General features: G+C 40.6%; 1 protein-coding gene across 3 annotated transcripts in view; it reads right to left on the bottom strand.

Annotated features, from left to right (window-relative positions):
- Window positions 1–23,668, bottom strand: part of MPPED2 (metallophosphoesterase domain containing 2) — a 159,653-nt gene that overhangs the window by 115,754 nt on the left and 20,231 nt on the right. The gene's annotated exons all lie outside the window — the stretch shown is intronic.

Raw genomic sequence — 23,668 nt, 5'->3', positions numbered from 1 at the left:
TCAGGTGAGTCTTGGCCCCAAATCCCAATACCAGAATTATCGTAAACTTTCAGGGTCCTGACGCCTAATTTTAGGAACCAAGATGTTGCCAATCTTCTTGTTTGCTCCAGTTGATGGTGCCAGAAATATGATGCGATTAATAGCTAATACTTTCCTGTGTATTAATGATCAGCTCAGCCAATGAACTAATTTACAAAGCAGGTCTGAGTATGCTCTGTCACTCAAGTTGCTGGAGCAGATTTGTTGATAGAGGCAGTGACATTCTTTCCTCATTTTTCACAGCCAATTAGCTTCTCTTAAGACAGTCAGAAAATTAGAGGAGATTGCACAGGCTGCTGAACAATGCAAGAAATAGAGTAAAAAAGAATCTTAACTATCTAGAACTGGTGCTGATACAGTAATTCTTTATTTCAATGAACGAGTCCTATTTAGCATGAGTATCAAGTCACTGAGACAAAAGCAACTTTTCAAAAATGAAATAACAGCATCACCTTCAACAAAAAGGCATAGTTTCATGTGTGGTGTGTTTAAATGTTTCTGGGCATTTCCATTGTGCTAGGATTTAAGAGTCAGAAAGCTACAAGACAAAACCAATCAAAGGCATGGTTTCATGTATCGTGTGTTTTAAATGTTTCTGGGCACTTCCATTGTGCTAGGATTTGAGAATCAGAAAGCTACTAGACAGAACCAATCTCATAATTGCAACCGAGGGGGAAATAAGGCATCAGGCAAGCTAAGAGCTGAAATGTGGATATGATTGGTCAAACATTCAATTTTAATTATCTAAGGTAGCAAGAATGTCTACATACACGCTGGGAAGCAGCGTGGCTCAGTGGAAAAGAGCCTGGGCTTCGGAGTCAGAGGTCATGAGTTCGACTCCCAGCTCTGCCACCTGTCAGCTGTGTGACTGTGGGCAAGTCACTTAACTTCTCTGTGCCTCAGTTACCTCATCTGTAAAATGGGGATTAAGACTGTGAGCCCCACGTGGGACAACCTGCTTCCCCTGTGTCTACCCCAGCGCTTAGAACAGTGCTCGGCACATAGTAAGCGCTTAACAAATACCAACATTATTATTATTACATATCAGAAAAGGTCTTACAGCGTAAGGAATTGGCATAAGTGTGATATAGACCTAGTTTTCCTATACTGTAGGCACTTCATTCTCACAAAACTCCACTTTAGAAACAATTCACACTGTTGACCTCACCCAACTGGATGCCACGTGCATAGGTACAAATTATTTTTTCCAACTTTTTTTCCAAACACAGCAGCGTGGCCTAGTGGATAGAGTATGGGCCTGGGAATCAGAAGAATCTAGGTGCTAATCCCGGTTCTGCCACTTGTCTGCTGTGCGACCTTGGACAAGTCATTAACCTCTAATGTGCCTCAGTTACCACATCTGAAAATGGGGATTAAAATTGTGAGCCCCATGTGAGATATGGACTGTGTCCTAATTTATTAGAATATATCTACTCCAGTGCTTAGTTCAGTGCCTGGAACACAGTAAGAGCTTAAAAAATGCAATTTTTTAAAAAACCAAAAACACCTTGGTGAGCCACATCCAGACACATCCCTAATTCCCTCATCATTCTAGCCAAAATATATAGTGAAAGCCCCCCACTGTGTCAGAACCCAGTGTAGGGCAAGCTTCAAATATCTAGCCTCCCTGGGGCAGGGAAAAATTAACTGCCCCCTCCCTTTCCATTATTTTTTTTTTAGGTATTTGCTGAGCGTTTACTCTGTGCCAGGCACTGTACTCAGCACTGGGGTAGATATAAGATAACCATATTAAACACAATCCATGCCTAATCCCCTTTTTACAGATGAGGTAACTGAGGCCCAGAGAAGTGAAGTGACTCACCCAAGTTCACAAAGCAGACAAGTGACGGAGCCAGAATTAGAGACTCTTAGAACAGTGCTTGACACAAAGTGAGTGCTTAACAAATACCACTGTTACTAAGTGATGTCATTATCTTAAACTCCATGGCACACAGAATAATGTAACAATGTCACCCGTAACTCTTTGGGGAAATCTCTCCAAAGAGGGTCTCTCCACTGACACCCTCACCACATCACCGTCTCCCCCTTTTCTGGCCTGCCAAGCCCTGAGATCCTGACCTGGACCCACAATTGAATAACGATAATAATAATAACTATATTTAATAATAATACTTATGGTATTTGTTCAGTGCTTACTATGTGCTAAGCAGTGTTCTAAATGCTGGGGTAAATACAAGGTAATCAGGTTGTCCCACGTGGGGCTCACAGTCTCAATCCCCATTTTAAAGGTGAGGTAACTGAGGCACAGAGAAGTGAAGTGACTTGCCCAAGGTCACACAGCAGACAGGTGGCCTAGCTGGGATTAAAACCCATGACCTCTGACTCCCAAGCCCATGCTCTTGCCCCTTGGCCATCTGCTCCTCTGTCAAGCACTTACTATGTGTCAAGCACTGGGGTAGTCAGTTTGGACACAGTCCCTATTCCACTTAGGGCTCACAATTTTAATCCCCATTTTATAGATGAGGTAACTGAGGCACTGAGAAGTGAAGTGACTTGTCCAAGGTCACACAGCAGACAAGTGGCAAAGCTGGCATTAGAACCCAGGTCTTTCTGACTCCCAGGCCCGTGCTTTGATCACTAGGCCATGCTGCTTCCCCACATCCATATCAGTCAGCAAACAAACCTGCTGCAATAATCTGAAAGTGGGGCAGGGGGAGGAAAAGGTCTGGCCTCTGCCATGTCTGGGAGGAGCCTTCACTCCCACTCACTGGCACTCTGACAAGGTTGCTCACCTTCCTGTCATTCATTCAGTAGTATTTATTGAGCGCTTACTATGTGCAGAGCACTGTACTAAGCACTTCCTGTCATCTGAAGCCAGCCCTGACTATATGTCTCACTGGACCCCCAGTGGAAGTTTGATGGGAAATGAGTTATGAGATGCAAATATTATCCACAGCCAGAAATGCTCAATGAATGTGTGATCCAATATACAACAAGATTGCAAATTGTGCCAACAATAAAAATAAAATGTTGTCTGGTAGTGCAAGTCCCACTGCTGCTTAATTGTGCTTTCAAATTATAGAAACAGTATTTGTTTTGTAAATGCCATTTCGCTCAGGGCGAGAAGAAAAGATTCCGGGGTACAACCTACAAATGTTTCTACTTTTCCTTTACTTAATTTTGACTAATCTTTGACCCCTTGTTACCAAAACAAAGAACAGATTATATGATTACAAGGCACCCAGACTGTCTGTCACTGTTGAGCCTAATTGGAAACTGGAAAAGAAATTTTAGCTTCAACCTACAATTAATGGATTGTCCCCTCAAGGGTTAGAAATTAATAATGCTGTTACCAGAGAGAAAATTCACTAATCCACTGAGATCTCACCAGCAACCAGGGCAGAATTGTGATTCTATGCAGTAGAGCTTTCTTATTTGGCATCTTCCTTCCCATTACTGTGGGCAAATTGAAATTTTTGTGAAATATATTACAAAGCAAACATATAGTCTCGGCAGCTACAATCTTATCAGTGTCTACGCTAGCCTAAGAATGCTTTGCTTTCCCTAGACAGTAAGAAAAATGAAAATTGCTTGCACTGCAGGAATAGACCACATTGTGCTCAGTCTCTCTCTCTCTCTCTCCACCCCCCCTTTCTCCTTCCCCTCCTCCCCCTTCCCTTCCCAAAAAGGCTGGATAACCTTCCCAGCTAGGACAGGGGAACACATACCCTTTCCCCCACTGGATTGCTACCCTCCCCAACTCAGTTAATTCTCAAATACATCTCCTGAATCAAGAGCAACTTCATCCTCGCTGTGGGCAACTTCCCTCGGGAGCCCATCACAATCTGTCTCAGGGACATCATTGTGATTATCATTTAAAATTATTAACCATCCAGAATGCAGCTCTAACTAATCTCACAGCCTCACCTCAAGACCTGACTGGGCTGTGGTGACTCCCTCCGCTCTGTATTCACACCATTTAGGGCTACAGGTTTTTACTTCATCATGGTCTCCTGCTCCCTTCCTTCTCTATCTGAACATTACGACTTTACAAACATCTGACTTCATCTCATATTTTCTATGACTCCCTTTGTGAAAATCACTGGAGGTGAAAAAGTGTACAGAAGCAGTGTGGTCTGGTGGATAGAGCATGGACCTGGGAGTCAGAAGGACCTGGGTTCTTATCTCAGCTCCACCAGTTAGTTATCTATGTGACCTTTGGCAAGTCAAAAAACTTATCTGTGCCTCAGTTACCTTATCTGTAAAATGGGGGTTAAGACTTTGAGCCCCACGCGGGATGGTGACTGTGTCCAATGTGATTCCTTTGCATCAGAAGGTCATGGGTTCTAATCCCAGCTCCACCACTTGTCTGCTGTGTGACCCTGGGCAATTCATTTCACTTCTCTGTGCCTCAATTACCTCTTCTGCAAAATGGGGATTGAGACTGTGAGCCCCAGGTGGGACAGGAACTGTTTTCAACTTGATTTATTTGTATCCAACCCAGTACTTAGTACAGTGCCTGGCACATTGTAAGCGCTTAATGGATACACTACTATTATTATTATTATTACCTACTGCAATGCTTAGAACAATGTCTGGCACATAGCAAATGCTTAACAAATACCATTAAAAATTACATAATGGTCAAGCAAGGGAGAAATGATAGCAATGTTTCACTTGCGAACATAGATAAAAGGATATTTTTCACCAGTTGTGGAGAAGGGAAACTGCAGGGGTAGCCCAAGCATCAAGGAGATCAGTCAACTCAGAGAAGGGGGTAGAAGGAGTGGAACAGGAGGGAAGGATAGACACTGGGACAGTCAATCCATCAGTCATATTTATTGATCACTTAATATTTGCAGAGCACTGTACTTGGGAGAGTATAATACCGAGTGGCTTGGAAGAAGCTGGTACACGTATATAAACACCCAAACTACATTTGAAGAAAAATCTGGAGGAGTGGGATGTTTGTGGAAAAGGAAGTGTCAGTCAGTCATGTTTACTGAGCACCTACTGTGTACACACCACTGCATTAAGTGCTTGGGATAGTACAATATAGCAATAGACACATTCCCCACCCACAATGAGCTTTCAGTTGAGAGAAGCAAGAGGTACCTGCCAACCATTTAAAGAGGAAGATATGGGTTCAGTAGAGCCAGAGGACACAGGATGTCAGATTGGAGCAGCCCTACAAGAGAGGCCTACACAGGCCTAAGATGTTGAACCCAGGCCAACATCATGGAGACCACAGGAGATGGGAGGGGGGACAGAGGAGGGAGGGAGAGACTGATAAAACAGTGCTAAATGAGGGGAAAAAAAGTGTTCCAAAGGTATAATAATGGTATTTAAGTGCTTAATCTGTGGCTGGCACTGTACTAAATGTTGGGTGGATATAAGCTGATTGGGTTGGACACAGTCCCTGTCCCACATGGGCTCACAGTCTTTATCCCCATTTTATAGATGAAGTAACTGAGGCAAAGAGAAGTGAAGTGACTTGCCCAAGACCACAAAGCAGACAAATGACAGATCCAGGTTTAGAACCCATGACCTTCCAACTCGCAGGCCCTGCTCTATCCACTACAGCATGCTGTTTTCCATTGTAAGATCCTTTTGGGCAGTGAAAATATCTACCAACTCTTTTATATTGTGCTCTCCCAAATGCTTAGTACAGTGCTCTGCACACAATAAGTGCTCAGTAAATGACTGATTGATTCAAGCCCAACCTATTCCCCACTGGGTCCCAGCCAGCCTGAACGAGTCAGGATTCTATGGGATTATAACATCAAGGGTGGAGGGAAGAGATTTGTTCTATTCAAGCTTGACTGCACAGTTTTAGAAAATACCAGACAAGCTCTGTAGAACTAATGAAAGTTTTGGAGTGAATATCAGCCATGATAAAGCAAAAACAATAATAGGTAAAAGTAGGCTTTTGTTTTACACTAAATGGAAAACAATGCAGGTCTCGACATCAGTTAGCTTCAGCAGGAACTCAATCCATAGTTTTTTATTAATGGATGGAAAAGGACCAGAAAAATTAAATCCTTGGGGTACACAAGATATGGTGAACCAATTCTGTCCCCAAAAGAGAGGGAGTATGGGCTGTTCTACGTCAAGAGAGGGTTGTCTCCCTCCCCTTTGCTGCTATGCTGGTAGAAGAATGCTACCCATCATATTTGGAAGATGCCCGAATAGCTGTAAGGAGCCAGAAGGGCCCCAAAGATGTTGAATAGGGTGTAGCTGAAACCTGATGCTTGAGGAAGGTCTGGGGTAGCAACCAACAGGGATCATAGGCCCATAAGAAAAGTTAATCTGCGTACAATATTCTGTGCAACCAAATGAAGAGGCTCTGCCCACAGGTGACCATTTCATACCACAAGGTTTTTCTCATTCCTAAATAAATGTTCCATCGTGACCTGCCCGAATTGCCCATTTTCAAAGTGATTTAATATTTCTCAAGTCCAGTTTTGGGAACGGCCAAACTCTGCAGAAAGGATTTTTTTAAAAAACTAACAACTTGACTAGTGTAATTTCAAATGTCTAACATCATATTTCTCAGAATTGTTTTATAGACAAATTTGGCTAAAACACTTTTAGCATACCAGAAAAAGGAGGTTATGTAGGCAGCTTCATTAATGACTTGTTAAAAATATAACCAAAGGGAGATAAAAAGATGTAATCATGAGGTTTTCTGTCATATACGCCTTCTCAACCATACCTTTAAAACCACACTTTCTACTAAAAGTGCCTCTTAGTCACCAAGTTTGAATGAATAACCAACTGTACACTTAATATTAAAACATATTATACTCATTAAATGATATAATTATACTTGATTCTGACATCTTTTAATTGATCTTGGCAAAGACAGTATCACTGCTCACATGAATTTTTCTGTATATTATATATATTATTATGTAATTCTTGAGCATTCTGTTGTGATTGTACTTTCCAAGCACTGAGTACAGTGCTCTGCATACAGTAAGCATTCAATAAATACTATTTAATGAATATGTCCAAACTGTGTTATTTTTGTACCAGAGAATTTGGACAGGTCACAACAGAATGCTCTAGAAAGAGAGAACTGCATCTTTAAAGTGTCAATCCTTCAAAAACCTGTCAGAGCAATCTTTAAAGTTGAACCCTAGTAGTTTTAGCAGTTACAGTATTTATTGAGCATCCACTGGGTTCAATGCATTGTACTAAGCATTTGGGAGGTAGAAAATGTTTTCTGACCACAAGGAGCAGATTCTCCAAGCAATTTAAACATCTTTAACCTGCAGAGATGGTGCCATAAAAGCATATTTAGAAAAACAACCATCAAAAGTATATTTGAAAAGGGACAAGTTAGTAATACTAGAAGGACTGTCAAGAACTGTGAAAGTCAAACTCTAAAGAGATTTATGATTCGCCTGGATCAAAACTTCCCATTTTAGCCAAGCTTACCTGACCACCTGTCAGTCCTCATCTTTTGCCACCAGGTTTTTTGCCTAAGAAGCCACTTTACCCTCTCCTCTCTTTCATGGCTCAACCCTCACCTCCTCCAGGAAACTTGCCCTGATTATTCACTCCCATTCTCCAGCCTGCCAGTACAATCCATGACCCAGAACATCCTCTCAACTCATTTGTGTAATTGCCATGTCAACTATGTCTTTGCTAATTTGTCTCTTCCTATTAAGTTGTAAACTTCTTGAGGGACTCTAGTGCTTAGTACGGTACTCTGCACAAAGTAAGTGCTCAGTTAATACCATTGATTGATCAACTGATTTATTTGTACCCTTTTTCCTCTTAATATGGATGCTAAGTCCCTGATATAGCGCAATATGTGGATATTCAATAAGCATTTGTTGCGGACATAGAAAATATTGAAAGGTTTTGGAGGGTCAGATAAAACTACAGATGAGAGGACTTGAGTGTGTTTTGGAGGGGAAGGTTATGGGACAATAAAAAATCAGGAGGCAATGTTGCCTAGTAGAAAAAGCGTGGGCCTGGGAGTCAGAGAACTTGGGTTCTAATCCCAGCTCTGCCATTTGTCTGCTGTGTGACCTTGGGCAAGTCACTTAACTTCTCTCTGCCTCAGCTCATCCAGAAAATGGAGATTAAAACCTCCTTCCTCTGACAGACTATCAGTCCTACGTGAGACAGGGACTGTGTCCAGTCTAATTATCTTGCATCTGTCTCAGCACGCAGTTCAGTGCTTGGCACAAAGTAAGCGCTTAACAAGTACCTTTAAAAAAAAATTGAAAAGGATTTTAAATCCAATCCTGTGTCTCTGCAAAAATGAACTCATCTATCCAGAGCTGATTTTTATCCAGTTCCTTTACTTATGAGTTAGTAACGTTTGGTTTATACATATAGGAAATTCCAAAATTTGAACACGGGTGACCTTCACAAAGTATATAATGTGGGTGTTTTCCCCCCACACTATTATATCAACAAATGTCCTGAAAACACTGAGTCTTTTCACTGCTGACCAGCTGTACCAACACTGTTCTATTATCAGCTAACTCTATCTGACTAGGCCCACTGCACTCTGTCTTCTTCCCATCTTTCATACTACAAAGTGCAATGCAGACAGTGATCTAATTCTTAAGCTGGATGTGCTGGCCATCATTATGCATTCAAGGTATGAAAAGGTCATCACTGCCTATAAACATATTAAAAGAACATTGGCAATAAAGCAAGCTTGTGTATTTTGAACAGCAGTCACCACTGCAGCTATACACAATTCAGGATTTAGCCAAACCCTAAATTGCAAGGCCAAACCACGTTACACTAAAAGAAACCCCCAAAAACCCAAACCAAAAATATACTTGTTCAAGTATTTACTAAAGTAATAGGAATACATATGAACTTTTTAGGTCAGTGTTTATGATTTCTGCAGCCAAACATGAAATAGGTAGAAATAAAAGATGATCTGATTTTGTCTATTTCGCCCTCCACTGAAATGCTGATACGTGGCTCCTTAAAGCAATAATTCTCCCAGGGTAAAAGGTAATCGCTATATCTTCTGCCCGGCAGCAGAATGCTGGAGGGAATTACTTTTGTATATATATTGGAAAAATTACTTTTGTGTGTATTAGGGAAATTACTTTTGTATTATCTTTGTGCACGGGGGGTGGAAGCAGAGCAGAGGGATAGGATGGGTTATGGCGGGAATTCTGTACTGCCACAACCAAGGAGTTCTTCCCAAACGGCAGATCTGATAATCCACCACACCAACCTTATTAGTGCATACAGCACATCTTGAAGTTGGTTAGTGCTCTCCTAGAGTAAGTGCAGCTCATAAGATAATGGTGGCTACATTTACAAATTACAGTGAGAACTGATCATTCATACGGTCTACCTCATCTCAGTATTAGACCTTCAGGCTTGATGAATAGGAAATCAACTCCATTTTAGCTAGTCACTAAAATTTTACATGTAGCTCTTCAGGTGTTGGGAAAATGTCAACATTTTTTCAAGCCCTCAAAATGAAAGAACATTCTGTTTTGAGGCAAGAATTTGGTCTGATATTTATTACTTGTTTAGTGTATTTGTAAGAATAATCTGCTAAAGAAAATCACCTTGTCTCAATTCCTCTCTCCATACGTTCTCTTTAGCAAGAAGTTGTTATTCTTTATATTTTGCTAGTACACTGAGTTCTCCTCTAACACACCGGTTACATGTGAGTTTTTCTAAATGAGGCATTCATCATGTACTATAGTGTATATCAGCCTTGATCTGTCGACTACACACACACGTGCACATCTGTGGCTCTTAGCACTGCAAGGGGTTTTATCCAAATAGACAAACAATGTCAGAATTATCCCTATTGCTCAAACAGAATTCTAACCAAAATACATAGTGAAAAGACACGTTATTGAAGAACTAAGAGAAGTTTTTAATAAGCCACTTTGATGAACAGATGCTAAATTCCAATTTCTATGGGAATTTAGTAGCCATCTTCTCCAAGCACACAGACAGTAGCAGATATATAAAAAGATCATGTCTTCTAAACATTGTGCTTTCAACTGCTTAATATAGTGTTCAGCACCTAGTAGGTACTCAAATTTTATTGATTGGTTGACCAATATATCCATTTACCAGAGGACAAGGGGCAATCTGAGAAAATCATTAGAGGACTCAAGTGTATGAGATGTGTCCTGGGAATGGAGACCAGTTTGATTTAATGTGCAAACTATTAGTGTTATCAGTACAAGAGTTTCCCATTACACATGTGTAATTATGTGGGACAGAAAAGATTGTACTGACATCACAATGGCTTTATTGGCAAGGAATGATTATGATACCAAAGGAGAGAGTTTATGATACCAAAGGAGGAGAGGCCGGGAGAGATCCACACTCCTAGGGATAAGACTGGTCAGGTTTGGGTGCTTCTGCTCCTCAAAGCCCCCACTTTAAGTAGAGGGAGACAAAGCAGTTGTGTCAGAAGTCAACTGGGTTGAGCCTGAAGTAGTCAAAAGCTCATTTGCAAAGTTGTCCTAAGGATTTCAGGTTCCAGGATCCCACATTTGCTGTAGCACTCTGTGGGACAGAGTTCTGATATTTCCACTTCAGAACAGCTTCTTGGTTTGACAATCTATCAGTTAACAGTATTTGAGCATTTAGAGTGTACCAAGCACAGAAGCAGCATGGCTCAGTGGAAAGATCCCGGGCTTGGGAGTCAGAAATCATGGGTTTGAATCCCGGCTCTGCCACTCGTCAGCTGTGTGACTGTGGGCAAGTCACTTCACTTCTCTGGGCCTCAGTTACCTCATCTGTAAAGTGGGGGTTAAGACTGTGAGCCTCACGGACAATCTGATTACCCTGTATCTACCCCAGCACTTAGAACAGTGCTCTGCACATAGTAAGCACTTAACAAATACCAACATTATTATTATTATTATTATTACTAGGCTCTTGGAAACGTAGATTATAAAGTTGAAATATGTGTTCCCTAACCATAACTTGGCTCCCTGCCTACAATGTAAGCTCTGTAGGGGTAGGGAATTAGTCTATCAACTCTGTTGCACTGTACTCACCCATGTGCTTAATTCAGTGCTCTGCTTTCAGTAAGTGCTCAATAATTATTATTGTTTTACTGACTGGGAGACAATCAAATGCCTCTGTCGTAGCCAGTTCCAGCCTGGGACCAGGCAATGACTTATCTGGGCCACCCAGATATCTGTTGTAAGTCTAATTTATTTGAACTAATAATTGTCAGATGGATTACCAAAGCACCTGAAAATAAGAGATCAGTACTTAAAAATTCTCAAAGGTAGAGACAAAGATGGAGAAGCAGGAATAACCCTGTCAAAGACATCTCCTAAGAAGTAATCACCATCCTATTGGATTGTTATCACCTCAAAGGCAGGAACCCTGTTGTCTATTTGCATTGAATGCTCCGAAGCAGTTAATAAAGTGCTCAGCAGACAGTAGGCACTTAATCAATATTGAAGAATGCTGAGATAACCTATCCTGTCTCCATTATATCCCATACTGTGATGAGATATTTGCCTGTAGATGTTACATGGAGATGTATTGCTTACTGTGGTTATAACACAAGTATATATATTATTAAAGTGATTGGACTTACATTGTTTCTTCTGTATAAGTACTGAGCTAGCTGAGAGTGTGTTGAATAGCTAATCAGATTGAGGATACTGGGGTCCCAAAATTGACCTAATGATAATGATGATATTATTGGTAATAGTATTTGTTTAGCACTTACTATGTGGCAAACACAGTACTTCTTACATTCTAAATATTTTTGTAGAGTCTCACTGTCTTTAATTGTAAATGCAGTTGTAGATTGCTTACTTTTAGCTTGTGCAAAAGCTTTGGTGCTTCAAATGAACACTTAAATGGGCCACTGACTTTTATGAAGTAGATCTTGTGGTTTTTCTTCACTTAAAACCAGAAACAGACTTTAAAATTATATTCTTGGCTCATTTTTTGATCAATTTTGATCTGTTAATTTACTTGTTAAATATGCAATTAGGCCAACAATTCATGAACCTAGTTTCTGGTCAGAGGGACTGTAAAAGGCAAACATTGTAATTTCTATCACTCAACCTATCAAGGGTGTTTTTTGCGTACTTTATTGAGCAAAGCACTGTACTAAGTTTTGGGGAGAATGCAATGCAGTACAACTGTACCAACTGTAGACAAGATTCATTCATTCAATAGTATTTATTGAGAGCTTACTATGTGCAGAGCACTGTACTAAGCACTTGGAATGTACAGTTTGGCAACTGATAGAGACAATCCCTGCCCACTGACGGGCTTACAGTCTAATCGGGGGAGACAGAGGGACAAAAACAAGATAACTTAATCATGATAAATAGAATCAAGGGGATGTACACCTCATTAACAAAATAAAAAGGGTAATAAAAATATATACAAATGAGCACAGTGCTGAGGGGAGGGAGAGGGATGGGGGGGAAAAAGGGGTTTAGCTGAGGGGAGGTGAAGAGGGGGTCAGAGAGGCAGCAGAGGGAGCAGAGGGAAAAGGGGAAGCTCAGTCTGGGAAGGTCTCTTGGAGGAGGTGAGCTCTCAGTAGGGCTTTGAAGAGGGGAAGAGAGTTTGGTGGAGGTGAGGAGGGAGGGCATTCCAAGACAGCGGGAGGACGTGGGCCAGAGGTCAAACAGCGGGATAGGCGTGAACGGGGAACAGTGAGGAGGTGAGCGGCAGAGGAGCGGAGCTTGCAGGGTGGGCAGTAGAAAGAGAGAAGGGAGGAGAGGTAGGAGGGGGCAAGGTGATGGAGTGCCTTGAAGCCCAGAGTGAGAAGTTTTTGTTTCATGTGGAGGTTGATAGGCAACCACTGGAGGATTTTAAGGAGGGGAGTGACATGCCCAGAGCATTTCTGCAGGAAGATGATCTGGGCAGCGGAAGAGACAGGAGCGGGGAGAGACAGGAGGAAGGGAGATCAGAGAGAAGGCTGACAGTAATCCAGTTGGGATATTATGAGAGCTTGTACCAGTAAGATAGCCATTTGGATGGAGAGGAAAGGGTGGATCTTGGTGATTTTGTAAAGGTGAGACCGGCAGGCATTGGTGACGGATTGGATGTGTTGGGTGAACGAGAGAGCTGATTCAGGGATGACACCAAGGTTGCGGGCTTGAGAGATCCCTGCCGTCAAGAAGCTTACAATCTAAAAAGAAGAATTTACAATAGTAAATCCAGACAAAACTGCAAGACCACCCTCACTGTGAAGAAATAGTAAAGACTTATTATTTCAAACTGAAATCCAAGGAATCCCTATTATTCCAAACTTTCTAGCTGGTGAAATTTAAGTTTGCTTTGAATTTCGGGAAAGACACTGCTATAAATGACATGGTTCCTAGAAGAAAGGGATGGGTGGGAGTATGAGGAAAGGTCACTGAAGATTTTGAATCCCTAAATTAGTGGAAAGTCTCTAGTGCAGGACAAATTATTGTAGCTTCCCCTAATCCTTTTAGATATGCTACACTTCTACCTGTAAAGCAGCCAGTCTTCTCCACACGTCTTCCTGTAAGAGTAACATAGGACTCTACAGTCAACCAATCAGTGATATTTATTGAGTACTTAATGTGTGCAGAGCTCTGTACTAAGTGCTTGACAGAGTACAACAGGTTTGGTAAACACATCCCCTGCCCACATGGACCTTAAAGTCTAGAGGGAGAGGTAGACATTAAGATAAATTACAGATATGTACATAAGTTCTGAGTTCTCTTTTTATTTAAATGTTGAGTACAGGTCTGGGTCAGAAGGACCAGAGCTCTAATCCTGGCTCTGTCACTTGTCTGCTATGTGACCTTGGGCAAGTCACTTCACTTCTCTGCGCCTCAGTTACCTCATCTGTAAAATGGGATTAAGACTGTGAGCCCCACTGTCTGTTGGACTGTGTCCAACTTGATTAGCCTGTATCCACCCCAGCACTTAGTACAGTGCCTGGCACATAGTAAGTGCTTAACAGATACAATTAAAAAAAATCCTCATTTATCTGGTCAGACAGTACTAATACACTCAAATCGGAAACTTCTTCAAGTTGCAGGTCCTCACTTTCATTCACAAGCTCAGCCCACAGTGAAAGTAAACTTTTCAGGGCTTTCTCTTGCCCAGAGAACATCACCCTCTCTTGGGATAAGATGCAATTCGATCTCTAGTCAAGCCAGAGACTGGCCTTCTCCTGAATGCTAATCATAGGAATGAGTTCCGTAAAGCCTTATCTTAACCTATCTTTTCAAAGGAGATAGTGACTAACCCACTAAACTTGTTCAAAGCAAACCTTGTGTCAGATTGGGAAAGTCCCTCGTCATCACTTTTACTGAAAAAAATCACTATGCTGACTCTAATCTACACGAGGAACTCACACTGACCAACAGGAGCCCAGCCTTAGTGAGTCACCCGTGAATTTGGAAATGTAGGACCCCTCCGGAGAGTTCCATTAAGGCAATGCATAGATAATGGTTAAAATGGCTACTACAAGACAATTTCCCTAAGTTGAGAGTTTCTAAACATATTTTCACTTACAAAGCAGTTAGTTTTTCAAGTGGATTCAATCTTCCTCAGTTAAAGCTATAACAAAGTTATAAAAAAAAAAAAAGGTCCTTTATTTCAGTCACAGAGTATATAACATCTTGCTGTAATGGCTAAGAAAATGCAATATTTCCACCTGTGTTCTAACATTTCAAAGACTCAGACTACAAAATGTCAAGCACGGTAGCTTTGACACAACCATGGAAATGATCATTCAGGCTCCTTCCCACAGTTTTTTCCCAAAGCATTTGGTGGAAGCTCTATTTTCCCATCAATTTTTGTGGATTGCTTGATTTTACTGGGTTGAATGCTCAATTTGGGACAAGTTCACCATGATGTTTTCTCTGAGCCAACACTGTATTGTCTTTTGTGCGGCAAAAATGTAGCATGTGCTCTGTAGTTACATATTGTAATGGAAATGCTCAGAAAGGCACCCTGTCCAGTCCAAATGAAAGTATGAGTTTCTGTTTAATTTAGAAAAGAAACAATATGGCCAATGTGAGAGCCCAAACAATTAATCATCTCATAGTATGAGAAAAATAATCAATTTCTGTATACTGACATTAGATTAAAGTGTTAAAAATAAATTTCAGTGTGCTGATAAGAGTAGTGGTCCCCTCTGGGCCAATAATAAGAACCACATGGAGATGGGTGACTTCCCAGCTTTCAAAAGTCTTGTATATACTGGGAACGAAGTGGGTTGAGTGAAGCACACAACTCCTCCATCCTGCATCAGCTGCAGACTCTGGAAGGGTCAGGGACACATTAATAGTCTTTTGGGAGCCGCTGGTAAATTTTGTGAGGCCCCAGTACAAGTATTTTTCCTAATATGAAACCAAATTACCATTCTGATCTCAACACTGGACTAGAATTCCAAAGCTGAGGAGCTTGGATCAGTCTCTGTCCCATATGGGGCCACAATCAATTCCCATTTTCCAGATGAGGCACAGGGAAGTTAAGTGACTTGCCCAAGATCACACATTAATCAAATGGCGGGGCCAGGATTAAAACCCAGTCCTTCTAACTCCCAGCCCCATGATCTGTCCATTAGGCTATGTTGTGTTTTCCTTTTAATTAACATAAGACTGTCCAGTGGTTACATGTCCATCTTAAAATATGTAGAAAATAGTTTTAATTGAAATTGGCCTAGTTCTTACCACAACTGTTATATCCCCCAAAACTATATATCATTACATATAAAAGTAAATCCATAATTATATATCTATATAATATACACACACATATACACATATAACCATATATATGTACATAGTCATGGATTTTTTTTTAATGGGGCTCTCTCTTTCCCCCATGGCCCTGGGCTGCATCCCCTAAAGTCCCTATATCACTCTGGCCCAGGTCAGAACCTAAAGTTTTGAGGCAGTCTCCATGGCCCCATTAATAGAGAGGCCTATGAAGTCCTTTACTTTAAATGAACAATGGAAGACCCCAAATAGGCCAGTGCCTCTGACTTTCTGTCTAGCCACAGAAGAATCTGAGTATGGAGTAGTTGTAATAATAATAATAATTATGGTATTTGTTAAGCAGTTAACTATGTGCCAGGCACTGTACTAAGCACTGGGGTGGATACAAGCAGATCGTGCTGGACACAGTTCCTGTCCCACGTGGGGCTCAGTCTCAATCCCCATTTTACAGATGAGGTAACTGAGGCCCAGAAAAGTTAAATGACTTGCCCAAAGTCACACAGCTGACAAGTGGCAGAGCTGGGATTAGAACCCAGACCTCTGACTCCCAAGCCTGGGTTCTTTCCACTGAGTCACACTGCTTCTCTTGAGCCACACTGCTTCTCTTAGTTGTAGATACAGAAGTACCACTAATGTGGGCTATTACAATAACTCCTTTAAAAGAAATGAGATGATAAGAGTCACAGTAGAGCCCAAAGATTCTGCCCTTTATGGAAGAACCTCTCACCTTTTAAACATGGGTTCAAAGGAAAGGGCACACCAGACATTTGTTTTCTTTTCAAACCCCCCCAACCTCTGCAGCTTACTTCAAGAAATCACTGTTCCGTCACCACTAAACACAATCTACTATCAATCCCTCCATAAAAATCTATGTTTAAGATAGTATTCCTGGTTTTATTTTATTCTCTTCCAGGGAAAAAGGAAAAGGGCGGCAAAGGTGCTGCAATAAAGTACAGCTCCAACACAAAAGCCACAGTGTTCAAGTCAGAAAATACTAACCCAAGAGTTGACTGAATTTTATGCTCCCACTATATGTCAATAGGATATATTCATTCTAGGGCTCTTGTAAAAATCCAGAATATAACATTTACTGATTCTGTGGAAGTAGGTGAGCTTTTGGGAAGGGAATTTTCTATGTGAAAATTCTGCTTTTTGACCAAATCTACATGGAGTAGCCTAATGCTAGACAACAAGGCAGTGTTAGAGGGGAACTACACCGAGAAGAAAAAAAATGAATTATTTGTTCCACCAGAGAACTAATCTCACCTCCCAGCCAACCCATGGTTCCCTAGCACTAGTATGCCAAGTTAAAGGACAGATGACATTTTGGGGGTGTCTAATTATCCTTTCCCTCTCCATCCCCCCCTGGTTGCTCTCAAGGAAGTCCCCAAAAGGCAGACAGCTTGGCCCTGGGAAGTTGTGGGGAGCAGGGGCAGAAATGATTCCAGCATGCCCACTCGGCTACTGTCAATTAGGTGGATTCCTGGAGCTAATCAGAGGGACCACAGGAACTCAGTAACCTCTGAGTCCGACTGCGCAGAATAACTTCAAAAATCCTCCTAATGGCAGCAAAGTGTGAGTTATTACTAGTACGGAAGCATGTGGATTTTGTAGATAACTGTTAACTTTCCTTTAGTCTGAGTATTTAAACATGTAGTGAGAGAACTTTCACTTTGTAAAATGGCAGACCTGAATACAGCCTTTAACCATCCATCCTCCTTTACTAATTTTTCTAGATTTTTCATGGCATTCAATTTTCATTTCTTTACTTATTTTAGAAATATTTTCTTTACCAAATAAAATGATCACACCACTGTTTTTGAAAATAAATAAATTCTGTTTATTTTAAAGAAAAGCACACAAGTTTTAAAATTTTTTTTAAATGTGAAGGGAGATTGAGAGCATTTATAAAACAAACCACTTGAAGTAAGTACAATTATTAAGTCTGTCCACTAGCCTAATCACTCAAGGCTCTAAAATTTAGTCTTACTTTTGGCTGGACACACAATTGCCTTCAAAAACATTAATAAATCTATTCAATTCCAAATTATTCCTTCATTTTCAAAAATTTGGCAAAGCTAGTACTATCCACGGGCAATGCTTTTTGTCTCTCAATGTTAAATTGTGATGTACGATTGAGGTTTCCATGTGGAAAAGTCTGCTAAGCTGCAATGAGAAAATGGTGATGAGTGAACCAAGAAAAAAAATTCCAGTTGTCTTTAAAAAAAAAAAAAAAGTCGTCTTTCAGAAAAATTAACCAGAGAGGCTCAGCCCTCAAGGGCATTTTTCAGACATCTACAAGTGACTGAAAATGAAGAGTTCCAAAAGGATTCTTTTTTTTTTGAAACAAAAGCAACGAGCCTTTCTACAGTGTTAGAATTGTGCAATTGTGACCTAAAGAGAGTCCTGCTAGGGCACTGAGCTGAACAGCAGTGTTTTCGTAAACACACACAAGCATACTCTCTTCTTTTAAAAGTGTATAAAATCAAAATAAGCTAGTTATTTTTAACCCTATTTTCCTACAAACACTAAATTAAAACTAAATGCAATATATTTAAATTCTCACAGATTTGGACCTTTTACGCTTAATTTTCCAGGCTAGAAGAGCTACCAATTTTATTTTTCATCATCTTCATTTCATATTTCTTTTTTCCAAACTCTGCAAAATTAATCTCTGCTGATTAATTTGTTTTTCAGACAGTGTTCTTTGAATTGAAGCCTTCAGACTACACATCCTCTTCAAAAACAATAGAATATCTACAATACTACAGTTAATGTTTTTTGATAAATTTATTTTTTAAGTCTCTCCCAGTGGAAAGACCAATTTGCCGAGTATACCCACAGCCTAGATATCTACCCATTGTCTTCATATAACCTATCTGTAGCTTTTTTTATCTTTAAATTTTTTTTCTACAAATGCCCCCTGCCATAACCAAAAAAAAAAAAAAAAGATTCCAATCATTTCAAATCTCCATTCTGATGCTTCATTATTGAAATTGAGTGCTAGCATTTATTTCATCTAGCATCACATTTGGGCAAACAAGATAATCATCAACACTGCTTTTCACTGCAACACGAGGTTTTATCAATAATGTAGTTAATAGAGGTTTTGTGGGCAACCACACTCCGTTATAGGTTTCTCAGAACATTTACTTTTGCTTATATGTCCATCTTAAAAATTAATGAATTAAGAAAGTCTCAGTGGGAAAAACAGGGACATTCACATTTATCACAAATGCTACTGACTTCTGAAGTCGACAATTACCATTGCTGTGTTAAATCATTTATTTTCAAGGAACCAAATGGGAAAAATATCCCAACGTGAATTATAGTTAAGATAAAAATCTGCCTTAAGGATACTTTTAGAAAAGCCAATTTAAAAGTGCATTTCATACTAGGAACAACAAAAAAACCCTACCATGGTAGATTAATGTTTCTAGTTTTATTACATAAACTGCTTCTATAGCCAAATGCCCAGAAAAGCCTCTTATAATTACTTTATACGTTCCTCTATCCTCACACTGATAGACATTTCTACTTAGTAAGCAGAAGTTGCCACTAATGGCAGAACCTGATCACTTGTTCTACAACGTAAGGCAGTCTCAATGCCGACACCCGTCTGCTATCCAAATTCACACTCTTTTGCTGAACCAAAATTTTTGCTGTTTAGCAGATGTTTTCAAGCAATGGAGAAAAAACTATTTTTCCACCTATTAAAATAAAGTGCACAGTTCCTAGCTTTGAAGTGTGAAATAAATTTGGCCAAGGAAAAGAGGAGAAAATAAAAAGAAACCCAGTATCGACAGACGAAGCTTTAGGAGGAGGAAAACAGCCTGGATCCCATAACATTTTATGATACGAAATGAGATGCAGGCAATGTAATTTCACTTATGTGATTCACTTACCAGCAATGCAAATGAAATCTCACTGATTACATTTTAAAACAAAAGACTGAATCTGCTTATTTATAGAGCAGAGCCATAGACATGCAAAAATCAAGACAGCCTCTATCCACAGCAAGAACAAAAAGAAAACACTCTGGCTGAAGACCTTTTCGTCTCCACAGAAAGAAAAATGATGTTAGCTCAAACCCAACCTTGACCCGGTATGCTTAATAATGTGACACTTCGTAACCACAACGTGCAACATGGTCATCAGCTGTGTGAGTAACAGTGAGCGGCCGTGTCACTGTGAGGAATCCTCACGCAAGCATTTTATGTGATGTTTGGGGGGTTTTCCCCTCTTTTTGTAGACATTAATAAGATTATCCCAAACTTTCATCCATTTATTTTTTATTCTAAACCTGTTTCAGGAGGTATAATGCTTTTGTATGACCAGGATAGCAACTAACATAAGCCTCCCTCCTCAAAAATGAATGGTATAATGAATATTATATTAATCTCAATGCGAAGGTGGAGTCGGGTGTTCCTATGTTACTTTCAATAGTCAACATAATAATAATTATCGTATTTGTTAAGCACTTACTACGTGCCAAGCTCCGGGGTAGATACAAGTTAATCAGGTTGGACATGGTCCCTGTCCCAAATGGAGCTCATTGTCTCAATCCCCATTTTACAGATGAGGGAACTGAAGCAAAGAGAAGTTAAGTGACTTGCCGAAGGTCACAGAGCAGACTCGTGGCAGAGCTGAGATTAGAACTCATGACCTCGGACTCCCAAGCCTGTGCTCTTATCACTAGGCGAGGCTGATTCTCTGTCATGAGCAAAGGCTTCAATTACATTATCAGTTCAAACAAAAAACTTAACATGAACTGCAAATCTGTTGTCAAATGCTAGTCCCTGTCATCCAAAAGCTCGCAGTTAGAAAAACAACATATTCGATCAATCAATGGTATTCAATGAGCACTTACTATGAGCAGAGCACTTTACTCAGCCCTTGGGGGAGTACAACAGAATATAACAAATTTTACTGTCTTGGGGGGGGGTGGACTTTTACATGAATAGAAACTTAAAATATATAAATTAAATGTATGCACAAAAGTGCGCAAGTTCGTGTAAATATCAAATGTCCAAAGGTCACAGATCCAAGATCATGGATGACACTTAAGGGAGAGTGAGCTGGGGAAAAGAGGGTTTAATCAGGGAAGGCCTCATCAATCATATTTATTGAGTTTTTATTGGGTGCAGAGCATAGTACTAAGTGCTTGAAAGAGTACAACATGACAAACACATTCCCCACCCACAGCAAGCTTGGAGGAGATGTAACTTTAATAGTGCTTTGAAGGTGGAGAGAGTGGTGGTCTGGCATATATGGAAGAAAAGAGAGTTCCAGGCTAGGGGGAGGAGGATGTGGGAAAGGGGTCGGCAACAAAATAGACTAGATCACTGAGTAAACTGGCCCTAGAAGAGTGGAGAATGTGGGCTGGGCTGTAGTTAGGAAGTCAGTATCATGAGGTAGGAGAGGCAAACTGATTAAGTACTTTAAAGCCAATTATAAGAAGTTTCTGTTTGAAGTGGAGGTAGATGTATTTTCCCAAGTGCTCTGCAAATGCTCAATAAATACCACTGATTGATTGATGGGCAGCCACTGGAGGTTCTTGAGGGAGACATGGACTGAATGCTTTTGTTGATAAAGGATCCGTGCTGATCAGTGGGCAGGACTGTTCAACATACTAGGTAGAACCCCTTACTTTCTTGGGTGTTTGATATGTGAGCCCCATGTGGGACATGGACTATTCTGACCTGATTATCATGTATCAACCCCAGTGCTTAGCAAATGCTTGGCATACAGGAAGCGCTTAAATACTACAGTGATTATTATTTTTAGTTACTGCTCACCTTGCAAACCTTTTGGCACTATTGCAATAGGCGCCAGCAATGTACAACAGTCACCCTGGAATCAATCTCTCACCCACCATGGAACAGGGAGCAAACCTGAAGCCACTTTCCCCTTTGCCATTTTTCCACAGAGAAGTTTGTGTCATGTCAAACACCTGCTAGTGAGCACTATCCAAGAAAGATTTCACACATGACTAGAAATGCTCTTGGTGGGCAACTTGGCAGAGTTTCTGGTATCTCATGAAGAATACATCCTTTGATAATTTCCTGCACTACTTGCAATACCAAATTCTGAATAACAGAAGCAATTTTCTGTGCAATACAGAGGGCTTCTTTTGGGCCCCACACATCATTACCAATTGGTGACCTCGGTGAACTTCTCAGAAATGGAGATGCCTTTGAAGTCCCTGTTGATCTCTGATACCCAAGCCCAGCCAGGTTATGCATGTGCACTTGCAATCTAGATTTTCTATAACCTAGAGAGATTGATTTTGTTGACTCCCATCTCCCCTATCCCCTTCAGAAAAGATGACCTAAAAGAACCGAGGTTTGTTCATTTCCAGAGTGCATTCTGACCGGCAAGCCAGAAAGCAACTCACTCTCAGGAAACTAACATCCAAGTTTATGCCCAGTGTCCCCACACTTCTCAACTACAACACAAAGTAAAAATGCAGTTATAATCCAAATGTGGATGGTCTTTGAATAGCAAATTGCACTGGGTCATAAAGGAATCCTCAGGGCCATGAGATGCTAGAAGCTTAAAGAGGAATCAGATTCAGATACGTGGAAGAGATTGATCGTACAGTTTGAAGAGTGGGAACTCTGATACCTAGAACCGTGATTTTATTCTCCTTTGCAAACCCTCACCAGAGACAATTCCAGGGTTCAGGGCACAGTGAGTGCTACATAAATGTTGTGGGTTGCCAGAATATCTGGAGGTGGGAAGTAGAGGAAGCCACAATAGTATTGCATAAATACAGCAGAACAAGGGAGAAGACGCATGCCTAATGGAGACAGTCAGAGATCCATTTATTCATTCAATCATATTTGAGCGCTTACTGTATGCAGAGCACTGTACTAAGCACTTGAGAGAGTACAACATAATGACAGACACATTCCCTGCCCACAAGGAGCATCCAGGTTCCAATACTAAGTCACTGGCCTGTTGTGTGACATTGGGCAAGTCACTGAACTTTTCTATGCCTCTGTTTCCTCATCTGCAAAATGGGGACAAAATATGTGTTCACTCTCTTTCCAACTAGGAGCCCCATGTCCAGACTGACTGAGTCCAATCTGCTTATACTAGTTTGTAACCTCACTGTGGACAGGTAATCTGTCTACCAACTCTGTTATACTGTACTCTCCCAAACACTTGGTACAGTGCTCTGCACAGAGTAAGCACTCAATAAATATGATTGATTATAATGTACCAACCCGGGTACTCAACACATAGTGAGTACTTAAATACCGCCAATAATTATTATTATCGGCAAAGAAAAAACAGAAGGAGAGAAGTTAGTGGGGTTTTTGTGAAATTTACCTAGACCATCACTCTCCCCACCTTCAAAACCTTATAAAAAGCACATCTCCTCCCAGAGGCTTTCCCCAACTAAGACCTCATTTCATCTTCTCCCATTCCCTTTGCACACTTTATTCATCCTTCCCCCAGTCCCAAAGCCCTAATTTATATATCACCAATTTATACTATCATCAGGCTCCCCCTCCAGACCCTACACTAGCTTTCTGTGGGCAGGGAATGTTTCTAGCCAACTCCGTTATACTCTCCCAAGTGCTTAGTACAGTGTTCTACACATAGTAAACACTCAAATATGATTGATTGATTGATTAGCCAGGGCCCAGGCTATGAAACAGCACAGGGCACCATTAAAAACAGGAATGCAAGATTTCCCTATTTGGAGGATGGAAATCTACTTCTGGGTAAATCTACAGAGAGGAAGCAATCATGTCTTTCCCAGTTTCTCATTTTCCTCTCCAGATCAAAATCTCATTTCCAATGCAAAGTTAACTTAAAAATGACTCCCATATAATTCTTCCCCATGCACCTCCCAAACAACTGTCTTGTTATTTAATTTCTGCTCTCTCTCTTCCCCCAACATGACACTGCCACTAAATCCTATCATTCCTTCCTTCATTAACCTTGGTGAA

Source organism: Ornithorhynchus anatinus, chromosome 3, assembly GCF_004115215.2.
Source record: "Ornithorhynchus anatinus isolate Pmale09 chromosome 3, mOrnAna1.pri.v4, whole genome shotgun sequence".
NCBI lineage: Eukaryota > Metazoa > Chordata > Mammalia > Monotremata > Ornithorhynchidae > Ornithorhynchus > Ornithorhynchus anatinus.
Note: the sequence above shows the minus strand (reverse complement) of the source record. Positions and strands in the feature narration are given on the sequence as shown.